Source organism: Equus caballus, chromosome 7 (genome assembly GCF_041296265.1).
Source record: "Equus caballus isolate H_3958 breed thoroughbred chromosome 7, TB-T2T, whole genome shotgun sequence".
Classification (NCBI taxonomy): domain Eukaryota; kingdom Metazoa; phylum Chordata; class Mammalia; order Perissodactyla; family Equidae; genus Equus; species Equus caballus.
This window is the reverse complement of record NC_091690.1, coordinates 66300207-66327407: the sequence shown is the minus strand read 5'-3', so window position 1 is coordinate 66327407 and position 27201 is coordinate 66300207. Positions and strand designations below refer to the sequence as shown.

Here is a 27201-nt window from a genome sequence, read left to right as displayed (position 1 = left end):
CATACACTACAACAGTGAGGTGTGTGCAGGAGCAAGTAAACACTAACTATTACAGTGTGAGGTGTTAGGTTATTGGTATTTACGGAACTCAATGTGAGTTTTAAATCCTTCTTGTCTTACGCTCATATTAACGCATTGCAAAATCATTTGTTAAAAACCTATTGTGTGTCAGGCATTGTACTGGGTCTCATACAAAGCAATGGACAAAGTTTTCATGATCCTTGCCGCTTCAGAAACTTTTAATTTATGAAAGTCCTTAAATTTATAAATGTTAATTTATGCATCCAAGCAAGACATATTAAACAATTATAATCAAAAGTGATGAGAGTTATAATAGAAGTACTAGATGTCATAGGGTTATATAAGAGAATATATGGCTCAAGAGGTGTGGACGGTCTCTCTGAGAAAGTGTTGCTTAGACTAAGACCTGAAAAAATGAGTATGACTAAGTAAAATGTCCTTTAAATTGTGTTTTTATATTTGGGTTTCTCATGAGGTTGTGTTCAAAACATAAAAGGAGGATTCATTCTACTGTTGGGAAATCACAAGTTTAAAGGATAGAAATCCAGTATCCTTAAGATAACAAACATTTGTATGTCTTTTTTGGAAAAATGTCTATTAAAGTCATCCAACAATTTTTTAATTGGACTATTTGTTCTTTTGCCATTGAGTTGCATGTGTTCTTTATATATTTTCATTATTAACCTCTTATCTGATAAGGTTGACAAATATTTTTTCCCATTCCATAGGTTGCCTCTCCATTCTGTTCATTTCTTTTGTTGTGCAGAAGCTTTTCCATTTAATGCAGTCCTATGTGCTTATTTTTGCTTTTGTTGCTTGTGCTTTTGCTGTTATAGTCAAAAAATCTTTGCCAAGCCAATGTCAAGGAATTTTTCCCTATGTTTTCTTCTGGGAGTTTTGCAATTACAGATCTTACATTTAAGTTTTTAATCCATTTTGACTTCATTTTTGTGAGTGGTGTAAGATAAGGGTCAAATTTTGTTCTTTTGCATGTGAATATCCAGTTTTACCAACACCATTTATTTAAAAGATTACCTTTTACCTATTGAGTATTCTTGGACCCCTTGTCAAATACTAGTTGACTGTGTATGTAAGGGTTTATTTCTGGGCTCTCTCTTCTATTTCATCAGTCTATGTGTCTGCTTTTATGTCAGTATCATACTGTGTTGAATACTACAGTGTTACAGAATAGTTTGTAATCAGGAAGCATGATGCCTACAGCTTTGTTCTTCTTTCTCAGGATTGCTTTGGCTTTTCGGTGTCTTTTGTGGTTCCATATAAATTTTAGGATTGTTTTTTCTATTTCTTTGAAAAGTGTCATTGGAATTTTGATAAAATTGCATTGAATCTCCAAAAGGCTTTGAGTAGTATGAACATTTTAACAATATTAATTCTTCTGATCCATGAACATGAGATATCTTTCCATTGAAGTATATCTTTCTCAATTTCTTTCATCCATGTCTGATAGTTTTCAGTGTATAAATCTCTCACCTTTCTGGTTAAATTTATTCTTAAGTATTTTATTGTTCTTTATGCTATCATACAGGGGATTGTTTTATTTATTTCTCTCTCAGATATCTTGTTGTTAGTGTATAGGAAAGTGTATCAAATCATCATGTTGTACACCTTAAACTTATACTGTGTTATATCAATTATACCTCGATAAAACTGGAAAAAAAACTAAACAAAAACAAAACCAGACAGAACCCCCAAATTTTGAAGGCCTCCATATTAACCTCTGCTGTTCATCACCGTCACCCACTCCTATGTCTGGCTAACTTATTGCTTAACCCTTGTACAGCTCAAGACGATCCAGGCATTGCCATTAACAGGACACCTTCCCGGTTCACCTGTCCTCTCCATGCTTATTATTTGTTTTCTTATAGTATCCTATGTATTTCTCTCTCTACTGTAGCATTTATTGTACTCCACTCTCTCTGTTTTTCTGCCTCTACCACTAGATGCTCAGGTCCTCCAGCTCAGGACCATGGCTTATTTATTCAGCACAGTTGCTAACACTTGTAAATCCCTATGTATTAAATAAATGATTTAATATTTTCCAAGATAGCAGAGGAAAACATATTGTAGGTGAAGACAACATGTTACAAAAAAAAGATAACACACGAAAGAGTGGTTTGGGTTTAAGAAAAGGAGAAATAGGTATGTTTGGAAAAAAAATTCTTGGGGATACAAAAAACCATCATGGAGGATCTGGAGAGGAAAGAAAGTGGAGGTCTGAATCTTAGGGACTTGTGATTTCCTGGTAATAAATGTGGACTTTATTTTACAGGCAGTTGCAAACCAATGTAAACTCTGTGGCAGCTTGATAATGGTCCCCAAAGACATCAGGTCCCAATCCCTGGAACCTGTGAATCTCACCTTATAAGAGAAAGAGTTTTTCAGATATAATTAAGTCAAGGATCTTGAGATAGTGAGATTATCCCAGATTATCCGGATGGGCCCTACTCGTCATCACATGTATCCTCATAAGAAGGAAGCAGAGGGAGACTTGACACACACGGAAGAGAAGGCGATGTGAAGACAGAGCAGAGAAAGATTCGAGGAAGCCAACTGGGAGATAATTACATTAACGCAGTGAGTCATCAACAGAGCCTAAAATAATGTGGCCGCACTGGGAATGGTGAAAAGATACTGAAAATCCACTTCTGAAATATCTCTAGCTACAATTATTGATTTATGTAGTAAAAACATTTTACAAAATTTAAATGGGCTAAATAAAAGTTTTATTGTCTTATCATGGTTAAAAAAATCTAAAACATGTATCTTTTAATCTTTGTAAATAGGATAACGATTGCTACAGTACTACCTACTGGGCTGCATCAGAATTAAACTTTCTGCCAGATGGGAAGGCAAAGAGCATTTCCTGCATACAGAAACAATCCCAATCTCTTTGGATTATGGAAAAGCAGGGCTAGATGGGAACTCAGAGGATCTGACTTGGCCCCTACAGTCTTTTCTCCAGCATTCTAGATGATTAATCATTTGACTTCTGCCTGTCTGACAAGCAACTCACTGTCATGCAAGCAGCAGGCAGCCCACACATGCAGCTCTGCCTGTTATGCACTCATATAACAAATATTTATCAAATGCCTGCCCTACGTGTATTGAGGGATTTCTAGTCCAGCAGATTCAGCAGTCCATAAAAAAGACTCACGGAGCTTCCAGTCTAGTAAGAGATAGATAATAATCAAGGAACCAAACACATAAACAAAATAATAATCAGATATTGACAATTCATGCTAGGAAGAAGATAAAATGTGGTAATAGGATATTGGGTAGTAAAATTCTGTGGTCGGGGAAGGCATCTGAGGAAGCGACATTTGAGCTGAGACCTGGCTGACAGGTAGGAGCTGGCTCTGCCAAGGTGTGGGCCGGAGCCCTCCAGGCAGAGGTAAGAGAAGCGCCAATGCCTGAGGCTAGGAGGGAGCTTGGTGTGTTTGGGGTACAGACAGAGGTCAGCATCGCTGCCACACAAAGAAGGGTAGAATTTCTGAAAGCGACAATTCTATGTTGCCCCAGAACGTACAACTCAGAACATGGGTAGTGTGGCTGTGTGTTAGAATGGGAAAAGCACTGGTTAGAAATTCAGTGACCTGAGTTTTAATCCCTGCCCTTCACTGGACAGGGGTATGCTCTAAGATTTTTCTTTGACTCTCTAGATTTCCATCATATGATATTTCTGATAAGCGATGGAGTCAGACTAGATCACTCATTCTCAAACTGTATTCCACGGGGGCTACTAAGGGGCGTGACTGATGGGGCTAGGGCTCACCAACAGCTTCGTCCACAGTAGCCCTGGGCCTGTTGTCTGCATTTTCAAAACAATTTTATTTAGACAAATGATTCTTTAGGTGAAGAAAGTTTATAAACCATTAGCCAAAATTATCTATTTAATTATTTCAAACTCCAGAATCCAGTGATTCTAAGCAATTTTGACTCAATAGACTGGAAAAAAATTGAGCCTAAATATGAAATGGATTGCCTTGTGAAGCAGTTAACTCCCCACCGTGGGAGTTTTGCAAAAACAAAAGCAAAACAAGCAAGCAAAAAAACCGTACATTTAAGAAATGCTGGGTTACACAAATTTAAATTGTCCCCTTGCTGCAAACATTTTTAGAGCCTTTAATGAACTAAAGTTCCTTATGAAAGTATGTGAGAAAAATGCAGTGTGCAGCATAGCCAAGACTTCCTTAGGACCTGTGTTTTACGGAGCATGTTATAAGATTAGTGTTCCATGGAACCCTTTAATAAAACTGTTTCCTTATCACTCTGAGATTTGATTGAAATTTGGGATACTATGGTTTTATTATAAACTCTAAGAGAAATGGAGTCATCTCTATTCACAGCTATATTTGCAATGTTTTGTATACTGCTGGGCAGGCAATATTCTGTTAACAAACTGTTATTGAATGGCTGACTGAATGAATGAGTGAGAAAGAGAGAGAAAATCTAACTTCATTCTTGAGGAGAGCAGAGCATTGTAGCTGCTCTCTGATGTCACTAAAATCACAACAAAACCAGTGACAAAGTCACGGACTCATTACTCTGACACTACAACCCTAAGCTTCTTCCCTGAGATTCTTGTTTCTTTCAGGCTCTCACTTTTTCTTACAAGCATCATTCATTTATTTGATATTAGTGTTTGAGTGTCTTATGTTCCAGATACACTAGTAGCTTTGAGGAAGCAATGATGAGTTTACAGTCTGAAGGGAGATATAGGTGGTAATCAGATAATCAAATATATAATTTCAAATTTGATATGTACCATGAAAGAAACATACAGATAGCTATGATCTGATGGAGTGTTGAGAACCTGGGATGATTTCCTCATGAGATAACATGTGATATTCAAGATCTGAATATGAGTAGAGGTTTGCTACATACAGCAGGTGGAGGAGAGTGTTTAACAGCAAAAGAGAAGCAGGAAGAAAACCCTGAAGTGGAAATGAGCATGAGTAAAATGGGTGAAGACATGATCTGAAAGGCTAGAATAAATTGAAACAGTTGTTCCCGAGGATGGGGAGCTGGGCAGTCCATTCAGGCCTTGTGGCATATTAAGGGTTTTGCTTCTTTAATTTCCTAAAAGTAATGGGAAGCAATAAAAGAGATGAGAAAAGGAGCATTCTCATTTTAACTTTTGTGGGGTTTTTTTGAAGAAAACTTCAGTATGGCTACAGAGTGTATTCAAGATTAGAAGAGGAAATGCAACGATTAGGCTTCACCAGGGGTGACAGCAGTGTGGACAGAGAAAAGAGATTCCTGAGATAGTTAGCAAGAAAAATTTATACTATGTGGTACTATAGCCCTTGTGACATATATGCAGAAAAGAATTTCTAAGTTTTGGATCTGTGGCCTTGTGCTAATGGTGGTGCCATTGATTGGAAGCTAAGAAAAGAACGCACTTTGCAATGGAAAGAATATGAGCTCCATTTGAGACTTGGTAAGCTTGTGGTTTCCTTGAGATATCCAATCAGAAATATTGAAAATAAAACCGAAGCTCAGAAGAGAGGTCTATGCTTAAGATATAAAATCACAAATTTCAAGAATTAAAATAGTACCTAAATCCCTGGACATGAATAAGACCATTTTGAGACAGAAAATATAGCGTGAGAAGGGAACCAGGATATGCTTTGAAGAATAGAAATAAGAAAATAAATAGTATTTATTGAGCATTTTCTATGTCTCAGGCGCTGTCTTAAACAATTGAGTTATTTCTTTTAAAAGAACATTTTGATTAAGTTAATAGTATTATTAGCATTTTTACAGAGAGGTTATTTTTACTGACTTACTGGTAGTATAAGTTGTAGCTAGGATTTGAACCTGAACAGGCTGGCTCCAGAGCCTAAACTCGTGACCATGAGCATTATAGTATGGGTCAATGTAGAAGCACAGGAAAAGAACAGGAGAGGAGAAAAGCCAGGAGCAAGGGCTAGCACAAAAGCTAAGAGAACAGAGTTTTTAAAAAGCAGACAACAGGCTGAAGGCTGATGAGAGTAAAACAAATAAGGTATAAAAATAGCAGACTGAATTTAGCAAGATGGTGATTGATGAGGATTTTAGGCTGGTTAATTTTAAAACTGCAGATAAGAAGCAGGCTCCAAGGACTGGAGTTTGCTTGCCCTTTGTTGAGAAACATTTACATTCGTAAGGGAAACCTCCATCTGTAAAGATGCCTCCCTCACTGTGCCAGGAAGGAAGGCAGGATGGCCTTATCTCTGGAAACTCTTAATGCCAAAGGCAAGAACTTAAGTTGGTTACTGTCTGGCAACCTCATGTAACTGATTTAGGGTGGTGGCTTCTGGCCTTTGCTTAATCTTTGCTTTGATTCTTATCTAAAAGTTGTGGGACCATCCAATGGCCAGACCCCACCTGCACTGATACCATTTTAACATTTTTACATGTTCTTTCCTTTGTCTTGTAAAGAGATGGCTCACATACCTATGCCTTAAAATTAGCCTTACTCTCCACTCATGTTTGCAGCAGAAGCAGCAGCAGTAGCAGCAGCAATGCCAGCACCAGCTCTGCCTGCCCATGGGTCCTGTCCTCATGCTATTCCACACTATTCTCTAAATAAAAGAGCACTACTGCCAGATCTTGAGAGTCCAAGAAATCTTTCTTTCGACGACTCAGCTCATCGACCCCACATCAGTGATCAGTGGAGATCCATCCTGATGGTGGGATGAATGGAAGCCACTTTGAGGTAGTGAGATGAAAAATTAGGAGGGAGGAGAAGAGGATAATGAAGATACACACTTCTCCCAGAATCTTGGTTGTAAGGGAGGAAGGTGAATAAGGCAGTGACTGGCAGGAATAGAAGCCAAGGGTTGTTTTGTTGTTTTTCTTTAAAGTGTAAAGAGTGTTGGGCATATTCTGGTGATAGTGGGAAAGATACAGTAGCAAGAGAGAGATTGAAGACAAAGGAAAGATTAACAGTACTGGTGATCAATGTTGTGAGATTAGAGATGGAAGGACAGATCAGGATCAGCACAAAGGAAAGCTAGATGGGATATTGAGGCAAAGCACAACAGTATAAAGGCAGGAATGCGGAGAGCGAGGGAGCAGGTAGTGGTCACAGCATACATTGGGAAAATGAAAATTGGAGATGAAAGTGCTTGATGGCTCTTTTGTTTGTTTTTGAAAAGGGGGATGTAGGAGTCAGCTTTGTCTATTTAGTGAAAGAGAAGAAAGTTGGTGGGGAAGGCACAAATCTGCAGGCCATATAAAAAAATATATCCAGAGGATGGAGATTTTCTTTTTAATTCAACATGTTCACAGTTGGAATTTATTTTTGTTTAGATGACACATCTTTAAGTATTTGGTCCCACAAACTTGCAATACTTTTAACCATACCATGTGTCTCAGTTTCCACACAGACGTGGTCTGTTCTCCAGTCCTCTCCATTCTTCCTTCCTACTCTCCTCCCTCTTCATTTTCCTTCCTCCCTTCTTCCTTCCTTCTTTTCTCTTTTTCTTTTCTTCTCTCCTTTCCTTTCTCTCCTTTCTTCTCCTAACCTCTTTCTTCTCTCCATACTTATAAAGCAGAAATTTTCAACTCTGGCTATAAATTAATGTTATCTGAGAAGCTTCAAAAATTACCTCCTTGGATTACATCACAGTTGAAATCAATTAAGAATATCTAGGTTTAGAGCCAGGACATCAATATTGCATTTGTTAAATGGACAAATATTTTAAATCACAATTCATTATAAACAGTTTCTCCTATAGACTTTTATGATACATTAATATGATAACATGTGTGGGACCTGAAATTGGCCACCCCAAGATATGTCTCTTTGGCATGATGATTATTTGAGGCTGGTTCCTTTGCAGACAGGAAAGCAACAGAAAAGTAGAATTTACTTACCCTTTGTAAGATACATTTACATTGTAAAGGAAATCTCTATCTGTAAAGGTGCCTCCCTCTCTGTACCAGGAAGAAGAAAGGAGATGACCTTCTCTCCAGAAACTCTTATTCAGTGCCAAAGGCAAGGACTTAAATCTGCATAATAATCTTATTCCTGTTTCTGGTAACCTCCTGCAACTGACTTCCCTCCTGCCCCCAAGTTGGCATTTCTTTAAGGATTAAGCATCTTTCCTTAGGCTAGGAACTGATTGCTGTGCTCACTTATGACCACCCAGCTCCAGACAATAGACTTGCCTCCTGCTACGCCCTCTGAGATAGCAGAGCACTACCTGCTGTGTCCATCAAGTGCTGTGCCGACAGGACAATCTTGTGACTATTGTGGGAGGGACATTTCAATCATATGTGAAACATCCTGTTTGGGGGTATATAACCACTCTGTGTACCCCACTTCTTCGGTGCCCTTTCTTCCTTTGGGAAGAAAGGCCCTGGACCATGGTCCCCATAAAGCTTTGTTTAATTTTCTCTTGCTATTCTGTCTCATGTGAATTTAATTCGTTCTCCAGCCAGACGAACCCACTTTGGATAGAGGAAATGTCTTCCCTCCCTACACATGCATAGAAATATCAAAATTCAAGATAAAAGAAAGAAAAAAGAAAAGAAAACAAAGCCAGATGCTCCTCTGCCCCTTGTCCTGCATCCTTAGCTAGTTCAGTGACTCGCTGTGATTACCTGTCATCTTAATCAATAGTGTCCCTAGGTGTGCCTCTGTACTCTGTGAGCTTGGGGAAGATTAGAGGCTGCCTTTTTCTGGTGAAATGATGTGTTGGGAGAAGTAAGGAAACCAGGGTTTTCTCTGCACTTCTTCCCTCAATGTGAAACTTTAAGCAAGGGACCTCATCCCTGTGAGTTTCAGTTTCCTCATTTATAAGATGGACTGTTAGCATATTCCCTGTCAAAGATCTAGAGACAGAGTATGTCACCTGTATCCTATAACACACCAACTCCATATTTGCATCATAATAGCAATTTATCAAATGCCTTCGACATTCAAAGTGCCTGGTACAAGGCAGCACATGGTAAGCAGTGTTGAAGGACCTAAAGTGGCCATGGCTTTAATAAATGGTTTGTGAATAACTCGATGCCTTCTTCAAAACATAGAAGCTGTGTACGTCAATACAAGTCCTCAGATAGACAACTTTAGGATGTTTGAAAGTAAGAGTTCTCACCCCTTCCTTGCCTTAACCATTGAAAAGATCATTGTATCCATAGTAAAATGAAATTAACCCCTAACCACTGATTCATTCCTGGGAGACGGATAAACCAAATATTTGGTAGTTTGGATGTCCTCAATCAACTAAATGTAAGTGTCACCTGAAAGGAGAGAGTTATCATCCCATTTGGGATGAATCCTAGCCTTTAACTTGTATTTGAGACATTGATTATTTCTCCTTAGAAATTTTTATTCATTTTCAGAAGACATCTTGGTTCAAGGTTGGCTAACGTTTTACAATTTAAGCTAAAAGCCTGCTGGCTTGGGAGTGCAATTCTAAGCTCTCAGCCTAAACATGGGGCTTTCATTCTTTGCCAGATCAGAGTGACCACAGGGCTCCTGGGCAAGCATTCTGAAATCCATTTCTGGATTACTATCACATTTTCCAAACAGCAGGAGCCTGGCTGTATGACCAAGTCTTCTCAGCTTTCATGGGGCTCCAAGACTCCTTTGTTTATAAAAGAAAAAGAAAGTCAGGGTAGAAATTAAGTTTTCTGTTTGGTGTACTGGCCTCTGCTAAACAGGAAACTATTTGGGATTTTCAAATGTCTACAGTGTGTCCCTTAGCCAGCTTTGTTTTCTTAAGAATAAGTTAAGAACATCGCTGCATTCGTTTATTTATTTACCCATTCTTTAATACATTTAATGTGCCAAGTACTCCTCTAGATATCAGGTGTATGAGGAAGAATCCCAGAATGAAACAAACAGCAGGAGCCTAGGATGAAATCAGATTTTCATAATTCAAGGAGGGTTTAATAAACAGACTCTTTACGAAGGTGTGGACAGGGTAAAGGAAAACTCAAGGGGTAGTATAGATTCCTCCCCATCTCAACCTGGGGCTAGTAACAAAGGAGCTGTTCCAATTCCCAGGACACTCTCCATCTCTCCCCTCCCCCACCCCCACCTCCTCCCAGGGCTTCCCACTGGTTGAGTCTAACAAGAAGCTGGAAGGTAAGACGTTCTCTTGGCCATCCTCCCCCGCGGAAAGCAGAGTAGAGCAAATTAGCGAGTTGATGCAGAGAGGCAAACAGAAGACAATTAGCACACTGGGAGTACAAGTTGATTTGAATGGTATGTTTATACTCCGATTTTCCTCTAAAACAGAACCGCGAGCAAAGGAAGCCTGAATCTTTCTGCTTATACATCTGACAAAGAAAAAAAAATCAAAGTAAATTAGGTTCAGTCAACATGAAACAGTGTTGCTTTCTTAACTTGTTAAGCTGTATTTCTTCTCAAAGGTAATGCACGGTAATGGAAAGAACAATAGCACTGTTGTTAAATAAATCCTGTTCAAATACTCACTTGGCCACATGCTATCTATTTGACCTTGGGTAAATTATTTAACCTTTCCAGACCTTAGTCAGCTCACCTGTAAAAATGGGATTAGTTACATCTCCCTTGTTCTGTGCACAACACATGGTAATAACTCAGAAAAAGATATCTCTCATAATGTTTAATGATATTATGACTATATAAATATCAGTCCTAAATTATCAGCGATTCTGTGTTCATCTAATATGCCTGTGTCTTTGTAGGAAGGGAGATACTTAAGAAACAGTATCCTTCTACTTATTGACTTTTAAATCATTTGTTTCCTATTATCAGTTAAATTTGACCCTTCATTAGAAGCATAGTGTTAACAGCCCTGTGAATTTCAGGCTATTTTACCAATGATTGAACTAAAGTTTAGAGCAGTTAGGGAATTTTCTTGTGATCATATCATTTGTAAGCCAGGTAAGTCTTTGTGGCCCCAAAGTCTATATTCTATTACAATATATTATGTGACCTAACGTTGCCTGGAATCCTATCAGACAGAAGCCATGCTTGCAGATGGAAGACAGAGAGCACAATAGTCAAATAAAATCATGAGATGTGAAGGAAAATACGTTTTTAAAAGGGCAATACCTTATTAGGAGTGGGCATGCAAGATGGCGGAGATTCAGGAAAATAAATGAAAATCAGATCTGAAATTATCGACTAATTAGAAAATATTATCCCAGAAACAGAAGATTAAGAAGAATGTTGCAAATATATTTATTTATTAAGGAGCTGATATAAAGAACAAAGATAATATAAACGAAACTGTAACGAGCCATCATATGAGAAATATCCTGTTTGTTGGAGGTAAGCACTAAGAGAATGAATGAAAATTAGTAATGTCATTATGCTATGTCTTTTATGAAGAAGAAACTGGCCTAGAAGTCCCCTAAAATGTTCTCTGAATTCTCAAGTTCAATTTTTCTCTATAATTTGAAGCCAAATTTAAGTCATACAGAAATGGAGCATAGATTATTTAGTGACTATTATGTATTATCTTAATCTGGGATCTTTTCAGTCCACTCAAAATAGAAGTCACTCCAAATAGCTTAATCCAAAAGGGAAGCTGATTGGAAGAATATAAATATTTCACAGGGCAGGATTCACAGAGCCTGGTTATATGCTCCAAAATTTCCTTTATCATCATCACCGTATCTGATATTTCTCATTTTAATGTCTGTGTTTCTTTCTAAGCAGTTAAGTTCCTTAAAGGTATAGCCCATTTCGTCTTGTTCACTATTGCCTCCTCAGTGCCTAGAGTACGTAAAAACCGATACATATTTGTGTAAATTGATCAGCAAATAAACCATTTTCTTCTTGTGAACAATATTCCTCTTCATCCAAATTCTCTTCATTCTTTTATCACTCGTTGAAAATATTCTGTGTTTGTTTACTTTGAGGTGACCAGAACAAAAAGCCAACCTTATTGAGTGGACTTCTCTTCTCAAGCAGAAGTTCACTAAGGAGAGTGTACACACCTCTAGTCGTAGTTGAAATGATTTTAGGTAGTAAAATATTATTTTTAATGGTTGTATAAGTATTTTGGGTTATAATCTATAAAGAAAGTGACATTGGTTTCCTGTTTTGGTGGAAACGTAGAGTGCACACTCCATCTGCCTTTGTCATTTTCTTGATACATAGGAGGACTTTATTCCCCATCTTCCCCGACTCCTACCACTCCTTGTAATTTGTTAAGGCCGTGTGACATTTTCTGATCAATGAGCTAAGAGTCAAATTTATGTGAGCCATTTTTTAGGCTAAAGCATATACTGCCTTTTTGAGACCTTCCAGGTGTCTCTTTTCCTGCCACAGGAACTGGGAAGTTCTCTTGTTCCTTATGCTGCTAAGACCCATTAAGCTCCTGCCAGCCTGGGTCCTTGAGTGACTGTGTGGAGCAGAACTCCCCTCCTTCCACTGATCCCCAGGGATGTTTAGACTGAGCCAGATATAAAATTGTATTGTGGGAACTGTTTATTATTGCAGCTTAATCAGGTTCATGCTGACTCTGTCAGTGACATTGTTTCCTTTAAAATAATCTACTTAATATAAAATAAGGTGATTTTTGGAATATATTAAGCAAATAATAGCTCAATTTACAAAATGATCCAGCAATTCCACTTCTGTGTATATACCCAAAAGAACTGAATTCAGGGACTTGAACAGAAATTTGTATAACCATGTTCATAGCAGCATTATAAACAATAGCCAAAAGGTGATAACAAACAAAATGTCCATCGGTGGCTAAATAGATAAACAAAATGTGACACACACAGAATGGAACATTATTCAACCTATGTTGATTGGCTTGGTTGTGAATATTTTAGAATGTATACTTAGAGCAGGTCATCAGGTTGTACACCTTGAATGTATACAATTTTTCATTGTAAATTATACCTTAATAAAGCTAGAAGAAAAGAAGAATAAAATTCTGATACATGGATGAACTTTGAAAACATTATACTAAGTGAAATAAGCCAGACACAAGAGGACAAATTATATTGCATGATTTCACTGATATGAGGTACTAGATCAGTCAAATTCATAGAGACAGAAAGTAGAATAGTGATTCTCTGGGGCTAAAGTGAGGTGGTAATAGGGAGTTAGTGTTTAATAGGCATCACGTTTCAGTTTGGAATGATGAAAACATTCTGGAGAGGGATGGTGGTGATGGTTGCATAACAATGTGAACATACTTGATGCCACTGAATCGAACACTTAAAAGAGGTTAAAATGGTAAATTCTACATTATGCTTATTTTACCACAATAAAAAAATAGTTCAGGTGATATTCAGATATTGTGTTAAAAATCATTCAGAAGATACAGAGGACGAACAGACATTTCTCAAAAGAAGATATGAGTATGGCCAATAGACACATGAAAAGATGTTCATCATCGCTAATCATCAGGGAAATGCAAATCAAAACTACACTAAGATATCACCTTACACCCGTTAGATTGGCAAAAACATCCAAAACCAAGAGCGACAAATGTTGGAGAGGTTGTGGAGAAAAAGGAACCCTCATACACTGTTGGTGGGAATGCAAACTGGTACAGCCACTATGGAAAACAGTATGGAGATTTCTCAAAAAGTTAAAAATAGAAATACCCTATGACCCAGCCATCCCATTACTGGGTATCTATCCTAAGAACCTGATATCAGAAATCTCAAGAGTCCGTTGCACCCCTATGTTCATCGCAGCATTATTTACAATAGCCAAGACGTGGAACCAGCCTACATGCCCAGAAACTGATGATTGGATAAAGAAGATGTGGTATATATACACAATGGAACACTACTCAGCCATAAAAAAAGACAAAATTGGCCCATTCACAACAACGTGGATGGACCTCGAGGGAATTATGTTAAGCGAAATAAGCCAGTCAGAGAAAGACGAACTCTATATGACTCCACTCATAGGTGGAAGTTAGTATATTGATAAGGAGATCAGATCGGTGGTTACCAGGGAAAAGGGGGGTGGGGGGAGGGCACAAAGGGGGAAGTGGTGTACCCACAACATGACTAACAAAAATGTACAACTGAAATCTCACAAGGTTGTAATCCATCATAACATTAATAAAAAAAAAATCATTCAGAAGATAAACAAATAAAGTTTGGGAAATACTGACTTAGAGAAGGAGCATGAGCTTTGGGATCAGAGAGACCTTGCATTTGAAGAACTGCCACATACTTACTGAGGACCCCTGGCATTTGCTGACCTCGCTCAGCCTCACTTTCATTATGTCCAAAAGAGGGTCATTGTCAAGATAAGTGGGTAGCATGCAAGGCACTTAGAATGATGTAGGCACATTGTAGAAACACAATTAACAGTTTCAGTTGTTGTGTTTTCATTGATTTTGAGATGTTTTAAAATAAAATAGGAGACCGAAGTGTTTTATATGCAGTGTTTTTTTTTTTCACATAACATAAATTTGGGTAGAAATCAAGTTATGGAAAACAAGATTTTGTTCCAGTAGAGTTATTGAATATTTTATCATTTTAGAAGTCCAATTTTCTTCACTCATTCTCAGTGTCTCTGGCTTTATAAGATAAGGGACAGATTCAATTCGTACTGTCAAACACTAGCTACCCGGCTATCTCAAAGACTATTCCTTTTAACCTTCTTTAATGTTTACCTAGCTGAAATAGACTTAAATGCTTTCAATAAAATATAAAATCACCAACAGTCAAAACCTGCCAACGACTTCTATCCCTCCAAACATAAATAGATCTTTTGAGACAAATGAACTATTCAGCTTAATAAAATTTTACACACTTGACTTTTAGACAACTTTTGCAGGCAAGCATGATCATTTCCATTTTGTTGAATAAGTTTTTGTTGAATGCCCATTATGTAATCATAATATGTTTGGGGTTATGGTAGAGCGGAAATAAGGCTGTCTCCATAGAGCCTAATCTCAAGGAGTTATAAATCTTAAGGACTAAATGATGATGTGAATGCCCTCCTCTGGACAAATCCTCCATAGGTGGAGTTTAAAGTAGGCAATAATGAGTTAAGTCATTAAGCCATTTAACACTTCCTAAAAAAAATTTACACTATATAATGAAGTCTCTTTATAATATTGCTATCTGACATGTTATTTCTTGACTCTCTGCTTCCATTTATACTATGCCGCTGTCTGGAGGCCCCTTCTCTCTAGTACATTCCTACCTACATCCTATACCATCTCTACAGCCCTCCTCTCTGACGTCAGCCCCATCTACTGCATTATACAATAGTGTTTCACAAATCAGGGTCACCTTTAACATAAAATTCTAACACCAGATTGCATACTCTTCTCTGTTTGTTTTCTATCAATGCCTAGAAAGATGATAGACCTTTTTACTTAAATGTAAAACATCTTGAAGAAGAGAAATACATTCCCTTATACATTTATATTCTTCATAGTTTTCAGAAATTGATTGTTATAATTGAGACATTCAACAAATACTTGCTAATATGACTTAGCTAAGATAATTGGATACAGAGACCTTTACTCACTCTTTCTAGTTACAAAATGCAGTGATAATGCACTCTTTTCTTGCAGAAATTCCACAAGTGTTGAAGTTGTTTTGGTAGCTTCTACAGGAAATTGGTTCCCATATTTCCTATGAACCTTGGGCGTTTCTGCTTTATTATTCTCATTATTCCATGTTAAGAGTTTACCGTGAAATTTAAATGCAATCTAGTATGAAAAGTTAAGGCAAAGAAATCAACCAAATCAGTCAAACTAATAATATATTTATAGAGTAGAATAACTATATTACAGGGTTAAATTAACATTATAATTTAGGGAAATGTCCTCATGCACTGAGAAATAAACCATACATTTTTAATGTAGCAGCCCTGCCATTAGAAGTTCTTAGTTCCCTGAGTATATAATTTGATCACTTTACTATAGAATACTATTGTTAGATAATCCTTTGTCCACGTTATTATACTCTTTTTTTAAAACCTCCAGATAATGACTACATGTAGTTTGGTGTAATGAAGAAAGTAAGCTAATAAAGTCTAGACCTAGTACCAGCAAATGAGAAAAATAAATGATCAGTCTTCCCAAATCCACTCTTTTCAAACATCTATAATGAGAATTGTCAAAAAGAAAAAAATCCAGGAGGAAAATAATCTAAAAATTTTTTTCTTTTTCCTTTTCTTTATACTATTCAAGAAAGACCTCATCTAAGTTAATAACTACAATACTTTTCATGTTTCGTTGACTGTGTTTGAAATGACACCAGAAAAGAAAAGGGATTACTTTTAAGCTGTATTTAACATACAGTTAAAAGGCCACTGATACACACCTTGAGTTTGAATGTCATCGCTCTAGCTTGAGTGTCCGTTTACTTTCTCACTAGGGAAAGTTAATTACTCCATAATCTATGCTATCCCAAGTGTCATCCAGATATCTATATTTCATTGTACTGTAATTTATTTATCCACCTTTCTTCATCATTACATTCTTGATCTATATAGAGAGACAAACATACATGCATGCATGTATATGTATCCTACAAAAAAACTGGGGTTATTTACATCATATTTTGGGCTAAATATTTAGGTAATTTCAAGGCAAATTAACTGAACTAAGTAATGCTAACTATCAGCTTTACAAATAAGATATATAAAGTGATGATGATGATGATGATGATGTTCTGCTGTGACTAACATTATTAATAACAATGTACCAATAATGTTATAATAGCTACCATGTGATGATCTAGCATACTAGATATTTTATATTTCACCTTATTGAAAACCCTCCAATTAACCTGAAATTAGCTGTCATTCTCCCCATTTCAAAGGTGAAGCCCCCACAGCTTAGACATAGCAGTAACCGGCTTACACAAGGCTATCCAGCTGATGAGTGGCAAAGCTGAAGTCCACCCTCAGGTCTGTGTGGCTGCCTCCCAAGCATAGCCCTGTGACAAAGAGTCCTGATCAAGACTTATTTCTGGTCGTGGGCCACTTCTTTCACTCTGCTGAGTGGCCTCAATACTCGACTGTCCTCGCTTCTCTGTTTGGCACCTTTATTTCATTGCTGTACAATGTCACTATGGATGCAGTTGCCATTCCCACTATAACCCATGATTACGTATGGCTCTGTTTAGCTAACTGCAAACATATGCTTGAAAAGAATGCCTCAACATATAACCAACTGACTGGCCTTTAAAACTCTCATTTGTTGTCTAGTAGTATATGGCACAAGTCTTAGTCCTTCATACAGTCCCTTCATTAGAACAGATGTGGATCAGGGAAGGTGAAACATAGGGAATCAATTAATACAAAAGATTGACTGGTCTGTTTTTAAAATGGACAGCGATGGCCAGATATACTAACCATTCACATAGCTGGCAATCAGACCCTCACTGCTGTCCCCATGCCTGTGTATTTCTGGTGAGTCAGTAATTCTTCCTGTCTGTGGGGATTATCCAGCTGTCCTTTTTGGAGTGGATCAAGTATTAAAAAAAAAAAAAAAAAAATAGAGAAAACCTTTTCATCTCTCTGGCATGGGAACAGTGAAATAAGCCCTGTCAATAAACATCTTTGGACTTTACAAATTTCCATCTTCCTCGATTATTCATGTCTTTTCAAACCTCAAACACACTCCACGGGGATTTGATAGTATACAATTTTCGGTCAAATTGCCACAAATACCCACGGAGAATTCAGTTTAACTTGGGGATTATCCTTAATTTTTCTTTGATCAAAGTTGCAGTTTGTGGATTTTTTTTTGGACCACTTCAAACAACTGCTTTGGAAAGAGTTCATGTGTGTGTTTCTGTGTGCTCCAATCTCTGATCTACGTGTAGGTTCCACTCAGTTCAACTAAACAACATCTTGGCCTCTTTTCATAGGCTCTCTTGATTAACAAGGAAATGAAATTGACACCCCCATGAGAAAACTAGAACCCTCTAATTTAGAGAGTCTATTCAATTTGTTGGAAGTAAATAATAATCTCATATTATAATTCTAACTTTAAAGATCTTGGGACGGTTAAGCCACTTTGGAGATTTTCATATGCAATTTTCCCTTTCAGGGAGAACCCAGGAATGCTTCTATGTGGCACACAATTTTCTTTCCAAAGAATTGCTTGATTAAAAAAAAAAAAAAAAGAAAGAAAAACATGACATGAAAAAATAACACCCTTTCTTCAATAATTATTTAGCATCTGTATCATGTTAGGATTCAGATAGGGGCTAGTGATATAAATACCTTGACTTTGATTTCAAGGTCCTTCTTACCTGAGACTTTGTTTCCCTACTACTCCACCACCTACCATCCCCAGCACATTTCCCTCCAGTTTCCTGAACATGCCATGCATGTTCTTGCCTCCAGGTCTTTGCACATGCTGATTGTTTTGCTGAGAATTCTCCTCTGCTCCTACTTTCCCCTTTCAGCTGACTGAATTCTACTTATTCTTGGGTCTCTCCTTGAACATCTTTTCCTCAGTATGACTTCCCTGATTCCCAATTCTGGGTTCAATGACCCTTCAACATATTCATGTAGCACCTTGTGTTTACCCTGTCAAAGGCTTTTTCATACTGTGGGAATTGCTTCTTTTTCTATCTATATTCCCCATTAGATTGTACGTTTCTGGAAGAAAAGGGTTTTCTCTCCTTCTGTTTAGTATCATATGGCTCAGGATGCGATATAGCAACTAATATGTAATAGGTACTTAATAGACAGTTCCTGATTGAATAATGATGGCCACCACTTATTCTATCTATTATTTGTCAGGGACTGAATTAGATGCCTTATACATATTATATCTACTGCTTGCATCAATCATAGAGCATACACGTTATTATTTTCATCTTAGATATGAGAAAATGAAAATTTAAATAGGTTGAATAAGCTATCCAGGATCTGTGAGTCCTCAGCAGCAAAGCCTGTGCTTTCTCTCATCTTACTAAAGCACCTCTAAGAAGATAGTATTCCAGCACATATTCACCCTCAGTGAAAACACACAAAACTACTTCTGGGGTTGGCCTGGTGGCGCAGGTGTTAAGTGCGCACATTCCTCTTTGGCAGCCCATGGTTCACGGGTTTGGTTTCTCGGTGCAGACATGGCAGCACTTGGCAAGCCATGCTGTGGTGGGCATCCCACATATAAAGTAGAGGAAGATGGGCACGGATGTTAGCTCAGGGCCAGTCTTCCTCAGCAAAAAGAGGAGGATTGGCAGCAGATGTTAGCTCAGGGCCAGTCTTCCTCAAAAAACAAACAAACAAACAAATAAAACCACTTCTATGTTAGGCACATGAAGATTATTAACTAGTTTGCTTTGAAATGTTTTAAGTTAGATAAGATAGTTATGAGACATAATAGTATTTATCTGCAGAGCCCTCTTAGCATAATTATTTATACCCTCCATTCTTGCTCTGTGAAAAAGTATTTTCTTTCTCAAGACTTATATTCCAGGGCAAACCACCTTGAAAGAAATAGGCAAAAAGGAGTGAGAGATAAGTTCAATAAAAAGTCTTTCTGTTAACCTTACGTGCAAACAAATGTTCAGATTTAGACACTGCATTGTGAAGATTGCTTTATCCTCAGTTCCTTACATCAACTAAGTGTTCGTGACACTTCTAATAACAGTAATAGGAACAAAAATCTTCTTAGATCGGTACAGAGTTTTGACTTTTCCAAAGTGCTTTCATCTACATGATTGTATTTCTCAAACACATCTATGAGGAAGGAAGGCAGTGTGGTTAGATTTGTTTGATAGTGGGAATATGATGTTCAGAAAATTCAAGTACTGCTGAGGCAGAAGTTAAATGTGCCCAGAAGATTTCCTACTCCAGGGAGAATGGAGTATAATTACCACAGCCCCCATGTTCTTCCTAGTCAATAACTGAGTACACTGGGCCTGCTGAGGCAGATTCATTTCTGGGAAACACGAGTTCCCTCTGAGGGCCTCCTTTGGCTCAAGGGCTCCCCAATGGCTTTGCTGAACCTACTTTAGCCTGCTCTGCAGTCTAAGACATTTTCACCCAACCCTCACTCCCTCCCTCCTTCCCTCCTGCACTCTTGCTCAGACTTGCATCTCAGTTGATGGCTATTCCGGCTTCTTCCAGCTTCTTCCCTATCTCCAATCATAAAATCATTTCTCCTAATACAATCTTTGCATATTTAATCCTGCTGTTGCACCTGCCTTTTAGAGGACCTAACACACTTGGCCCTGTGTTGTGTATGATAGGTAGCACAGACCAGATCTCAGGCTTCACGGCTGGAGTGGAAAAATCATCACTTTACAGCAACCACAGTAACTATTGGACCTGGAAAGAATCATCAATTGATGCTAAAGTTAGAGGGAACTTTGGATAGGAGTAGGCTATTTATACCATGGTCTTAAAGTGTCTCCCCACAGATTGCTCATTGGTGGTAAAGGGAAAAATAGGAACTACAGCATGGAGAAATCAGACAGTGTCTTGATGGATTGATCGATATGGCAGATGGATCTTGTGTACCTCCAAATGTGATAGTCTGAGAGGTTCACAGTAGTATTCCAGCTGGAAATGCATAACCTGAATCTAATCCTAAGGAAACATCAGAAAAAACAAAAATGAAGAATGTTCTATTTTTAAAAGAGGGAGATGATGTTATTAAAAAGAAGTCAGTTTAATAAAAGACCAAAAAAACACTATGGAAATGTTCCAGATTAAAGAAGACTAAAGAATCATGATCATTAAATACAATGCTAATCCTAGACTTCATCCTGCATTGGAGGAAAAAGAATGTGATAAAGGATGTTATTGAGTTAATTGACCACACTGAAATACAGATGATAGATTAAAGTGTTGTATCATATTTAACATAATTGATAACTGTTTCTGGTTACAGAAGAGAATATCCTAGTTCTTAGGAAATACACGCTAAAGTATTTTGAAGTAAAGGGCCAAGGTATATGCATTTTACTGTCAAATGATTAAGAAATCAAAACCAAACCAAAAAGCATACAGATAAATAGAGAGAAAGAGATGTAACTTGCCTTCCAGGGTTCACCCAGCCGTACTCCAAGAAGGACTTATCTGAATCCTTTCCCTCTTAGCCCCCTATTGTCTTCCATGCTATAGAGACCATCTTAAATGCCACCCTTTTGAATGTTCATAGGCGGATCAGGATGGCCAGACCTAGATCTGGCTTTGTGATATATTTGGTTGGGGAAAGTCTTACATCAGCTTGTAATCAGAAAGATAGAGTGACGTCTGGCAAGTTTTCTTTTTTTCTCATTGAAATTTAGTTTATTTATTTAATGCATCTATACAAGTTACTATCAAGTTCCTACTATGTGGTGAGTGGGACAGTCTGTACTCCTCCATTCTTGTCAGTCTAGCATCATGATTAGTAATACAGGCTCTAGAACTAGATTTCCTGGGTTCAAATTTTGGCTCCTTGGCATGTATAACTTTGGGTTAGTTACTTTATCTCTTTGCCTTAGTTTCCTTATGCGTAAATGGGAATAGAAACCATAGCACCTACAGCAAAAGCTTGTTTTGAAGGTTAAAAAAATTATCTCCACTGAAGTTTTTAATAAATAATAGTTATTTTCATTATCAATATCACTATTATTACCCATAGGACTCAGAGCTTCTTCATCTTATCTTCTAAGATTGTTGGCAGGTTTTAATAGAATATATGCAAAGCATCCCACACTTCCTAGAACATAAAAATCCTCCAAGAAAGGTAATTATTATTCTTTAAATGAAGGGAGAGGGCTGGTTGAGTTGGGTGGCCTAATACAACTCTCAAATTTCCACCCTCAGAACCAACTCTCAGAACCCTATGAAAGCCATCCTTTCTTGTGTGTTCCAAATTTCGCTGCAAAGGCAATTTTCAAAACAGTTAATCAGATCAACCTTATGCAGATATCTTGGGATTCACATGTGTCCAATGGTTTCCCTAATTTAGTTCCGACTCTCTAACATTTCCATCTGGTCTGGAAGCATTTATTTTCTTTAATGATCTTGCTGGAGACAACGATTCCCCACAAATGACTTTGCTCTTTGGCCATGTGAGTCAGGCAATGCTCTGTCTGTAGAAAGCAACGTCCATTTCCCACCACTTTGCCTTTTTTTTAATGTCTTTTAAGCTGCAAACAAAATAGCTGCAATAACTGCCCCCAGACACTATCACTTTTCTTCCTGCTTCTTTGATTATTGTCTAAAAGTGAACTGGGGAAAATGTAACTGAGTTCTTTTCAATAATTAGCTCATTGACCAAGGAAAAATTGGCTAAGGAAAAAGAATTAGTGATTCTGTTCTGTCATTAAAGCCTGATTATTTGGGGGTCCAGTTAACACCATTTTATAAATTAGAACTAAAAGCAGCTAGAGGATAAGATGAAAGATGCCAAATGCAGCTGATTTTTTCTGCACTCTGCCTCTCCCATTATTTAAAAAAAAAAACATGAAATTTCATCAATATAGATGATAATAGCAAAACTGGTAGTCAAGTTAGAATTTGGATGCATATGTTATTATATAATGAAATAATACTAAATCAGAGGATTGTAGACCTGAGCTCTGTTATCACTTCTGTTTAGATTAACTTGACCTTGGACAAATTATTTAACCTTTCATGTTTTTGATTTTCTCCTCACTTACATTGAAGTAATAGCACAAATCTTAGCCATATCATAGAGCAATAATGATTAAATGTGTAAATTTGTGTGAAAGTATTTTGAAATGTATTAAAAGACTAAATTTTTATTTTTTGTGTCAATCATCTTTACTATTTGTAAAATCTTCTGAATGTAGCATTTGCGTTAAAGCCGTGTACAGTTGCTGTGAAGACATAAGGCCAGTATTTTATTCCAATAAGTTTGTATTTTCTTCAGCGATCCTAACAAGCATCGTCTACATAATAAGTAATCAAAAGTTAGAAAATAAAAACACCTGCATTAGTCAGGTGAACTTGGAAATTATTATCAAATAGATAGATCTGAATAAATAGAAATGGGTCCTTGCTTGATTTAGAATAATGAAAACAATGATGATGACAATGATGGTGATGATGAGATTACGATGGTGACAATGATAATGATAATAATAATAGTCATGTATATATAGCCCAGAAAATTTTTCTAATGCATTAGTATATCTCATAGTATTTGGATTTTATGAAACCTCTGAAAAGAAATAAAAGTGGATACATATTATCCTTTCGTTACAATGAGGAAACCGATAGGGTGAAATGGCTTGACCAAGTTGGAGGAGCAATTAAGTGGGAAACTCCAGAGTCTTCATTTATCCATTAGCTCATTCAGTCAGTCATTCAGTCAATAAACACTGAACATCTGCCACCTGCTTTGAAGTGTGATAAACACTAGTGATTCAAGAATGAGTATGAGGCAGTGGATCAAGATATTTGTAGTTGAACAGAAATGGATATAAGTAATAAAATCAATAATTATAACATAGATGTGTGAGGGCAATAGTAGCAATATTTGTAAGATATTATGGGTGCCAAAGAGAGACACTCTGTTATTGTAACTTGTTCCAATGTGATTTTTCATAACCAGAGCATTGACTCTAGTTGCTTCCCCGCACCAACGTAGATGCACATGGCTTATAAAATTAGTAATTTCAGCTTGTTCTTCAACAACGTTTTCAATTATTTTTATCTTCTGTTTGCTACAGCTTCTCTAGATCAGTCAGCAGAACTAGAAGCCTACAGAATACTTCCAAATATGTTGGCCGTGGCAGTACTTTTTCAAGAGTGAGTCCTACTGCTGCAAAAACAGAAATAATCCTATGAGTTTTTCTTTCAGAATTTCTAGTTGACTAACCTTCTCTTTCCCTGAACAATGTAATGTTCCTTTTAAAAATGCACCTTTGGAAATCATAAAGAAACTGAGTCTGAGAGGATCAATGTAGCTGGTAAACAGCCTTATTCATCTAACAGCAATGGAAACCCACACAATTAAATGTGAATTGAGTACCACAAATCAGTATGTTTATGAGAAGATTTAGTACCATAGAAAATGACCAGAAAAATGCAAAACAGAAATATTTACCCTGAGAAAAAAAAGAGATAATTCAAGAAACATAAAAGAACTTAGAGCCCTCTAATTAATATATCCAGAGGGATTTGAGAAGATATTTACCCATAAAGTGAAGATTGATGTGGTGGAGAAAAAAAGCAAAGTAGAAGGAACCACTCTTCGAGATTAAAGATATGATTCCAGACATTTAAAAAAATATTAATAGAGGGTCTAAAATATAAAGATAAGGAAATCTCTCAGACTATAAAATAACAGTGATAAAAATAGATAGAAACAAAATAAGAGGAAAAGTAAGAGACTATGAGGCTCAGTCTAAGAGATCCAGCATGCTACCAGTAGGCTTCCTTAATAGCAGGAATAGAAGGAACAGCATCTAACAAATAAAAGATAAGTATTTCCTTGCAGCTGAAGAAGGACATAAGTCATCAGATTGACAGGACCACTGGGTATCTTGCACATGGATAATAAAAATAATGGGGAAAAAAACCCCAAACCTAATTGCATCCTTGTGAATTTCAAAACATACATAGTAACCACTTCCAGAGAGAGGACAGAAAGTGACATGTAAAGAATGAGAATGAGACATATCAGCTTGTAATGAGTGACACTAGATGCCAGAAAACAATGGGGGGCACAGCCTTTAATAATAGGGAAAGTAATTTTCACCTAGTGTTTGAAACAAGGCTAAAATATCAATAAAGCATGATGAGAAGTAAAGGTATTTTTAAACACAAAATTATTCAAAAGTTTTGTTCTACATAGTCTTTCCCAAAAAGTTCCTTTGGGATATACTCTATTAACTATAATGAAACAGGAAGGAGTAAATAAAACATGGAACATGGGAAAAAGTGAATTCAGCCTAGTGGATCAGTGAAAGGAAGTCCTGGGATTAAGGTTGAGTGCTGGGTAGCAAGTGTGAAAAGCACTAGTTCAAGTTGGTACAGGAGTATAAAATTTTCCAATAGAGAGAGCCCAGTGGAAAAGAAGGGTGGGTATGAAGTTAGTGAGGGGACTCTCGACAGAGTAGAAAATAAGATTGAGATCTCGGGGAAAATTAGGATTTTTAAAAAATAAATGCTGCAAAAAAAAATAATAATAAAAGCAATTATAAATCTGGAATAAAAAAAAAAACAAACAAAACCAATTGCCATTCAAGAATGTAATGGCCATTATGAAGCAACTTAAAATACTGATGGATTTTAGACAAAAATGATAGAATGCAAGAAAAAAATAATTAATTTAAATATGCTACTAGGAATATTCACCTTTTAGTGGCCCAAGGTGTTTTAAAATTGGATTTACAGAGAAGGAAATTCACTTTTGGTCCAGCACTAAACAATATTTATTCAGTCATGCTAATGTAAACACTCTTGAGTGGTTTTCAACTTTTAGATTCAAAGTATTCACAAAGCCACAAAGACTTAAATGTGGTTGTGGGAGACAAATATTAACAATTTTGCTCAAGCAAAAGTAAAAATGGAGTTCAGATGATGAGTCTCAGAAAGCAGAAGGAAAAATAAGATTAAGAGATAATATCAAAAGTTGATGGAATATGGGTCAGCCCCATGGCCAAGTGGTTAAGTTCAAGTGCTCTGCTTTGGCAACCCAGAGTTTCACTGGTTCTAATCCTGGGTGTGGACATGGCACCGCTCACCAACCCATGCTGAGGTGGCATCCCGAATGCCACAACTAAAAGGACCCACAACTAAAAATACACAACTATGTATCAGGGGGCTTTGGGGAGAAAAAGGAAAAATAAAATCTTTAAAAATTTTTTTTAAAAAGTTGATGGAATAGAATAAAGATATAAATTTATTATATTAGATTGTAACAGTAATCTATAGAAAAGGTAAAACAGTAATATAAATATCATACATTGCTATTAGTTGTGTGAAAGAATAGTAATCAGGCATATGAACAGAATATTTATCTTCATATTGGCAAGTCGATAGATATTATTTAAAGTTGATAAATTAAGTTAATAAGATTCATTATCTAATGTTACACAAAAATCCACAAGGAGAATTAAAAAACAAAAACATTTCAAAGAAGCTGCTTCTGAAACTAGCACTGGGAATAAAATGCTTTGTATCACAAACTTTTCTTTACTTGTTAAATTTTTTATCATCCTAAACACAATGGAAAAAAATAAAAACTCAACTATATAGCATTTTCTAACCTCTGTGGCTTTAACATTAGACCTACAATGCTGAGGGAAGGTGAGAGGAGGGTAGATTTGATTGTTAAACAACCTTGAGAAATACTACTGGTTTGATGATTCAGAACGCAGAGTCCTACACTAAAACTCACGGAAGATTGCATAAAAGAGGCCTGGTGATCCCCAAACCTGTTTGACCAAGGAAGCCTGTTTGATTACTCTATTAAGAATACTCATTTTCAATCAAGGAACAATTGTTCTTCAAAACTCACTTTCAGAAACACTTTCTTAAGAAAAATCTGTCCAAACAGGAGAGAGAACTTTCTCAAAAATGGAATTGTGACACTGTTAATGCTTAATTTTGAAATGTAAAAGTGCATTTGTAAATGATCAAGCAATAGTTCATCACTGAACATGCTAATTTGACCCTCTTTGCATCTTATTCACTAAACGACACCTTCAACTTTAAACGTATTTCCTATCTCTTATCTCTTATCTCAAAGTGCTATTTTAAAATGTAAATAAAGGCCTGGATCTGTCCATTTTTGCTGCATTAAAAGTATATTCCTAAACTTCTGCTCAATACTATAATAGGCTTCTGAACTCCAGCCTTATCTTCATACCCCAAACTCAATCTTTCTGAAGATATTACCTTGTTAATGTTTATCTTTCTTTCCTTTATCCATTATTTCTCCCCACACTACTGAGACAGCTGGGAGCAACATCCGTGACCATACTCCCTGTCCCAGCCTCTCAACCCACCAGCACATTAATACCAAGGTGATCTTAGAAACATAGATTGAAGAGGAATACTAGTCATCTATCAATGCCTGCCTTTAAGACCACATGATAGGCAGGACTCTTGCCCATCTGAGCACAAAATCTCTCGACAAACTCTTCTCCCATACTCTTCCCATGAATGTTCTCCTCCAGTAACAGGGAACCACTACCTAGGGTGAAAAATATGTTTTCGTATGTATTATACAATATACATTCTACTCTTTCCACACATGCATTTCACTGTATCTACCAAGCAAACTCATACTCTTC

At 36.9% G+C, this 27201-nt stretch overlaps 1 protein-coding gene across 4 annotated transcripts in view; it reads right to left on the bottom strand.

Moving 5' to 3' along the window:
• TENM4 (teneurin transmembrane protein 4) overlaps window positions 1–27201 on the bottom strand; it is a 2707421-nt gene that overhangs the window by 2074219 nt on the left and 606001 nt on the right. The gene's annotated exons all lie outside the window — the stretch shown is intronic.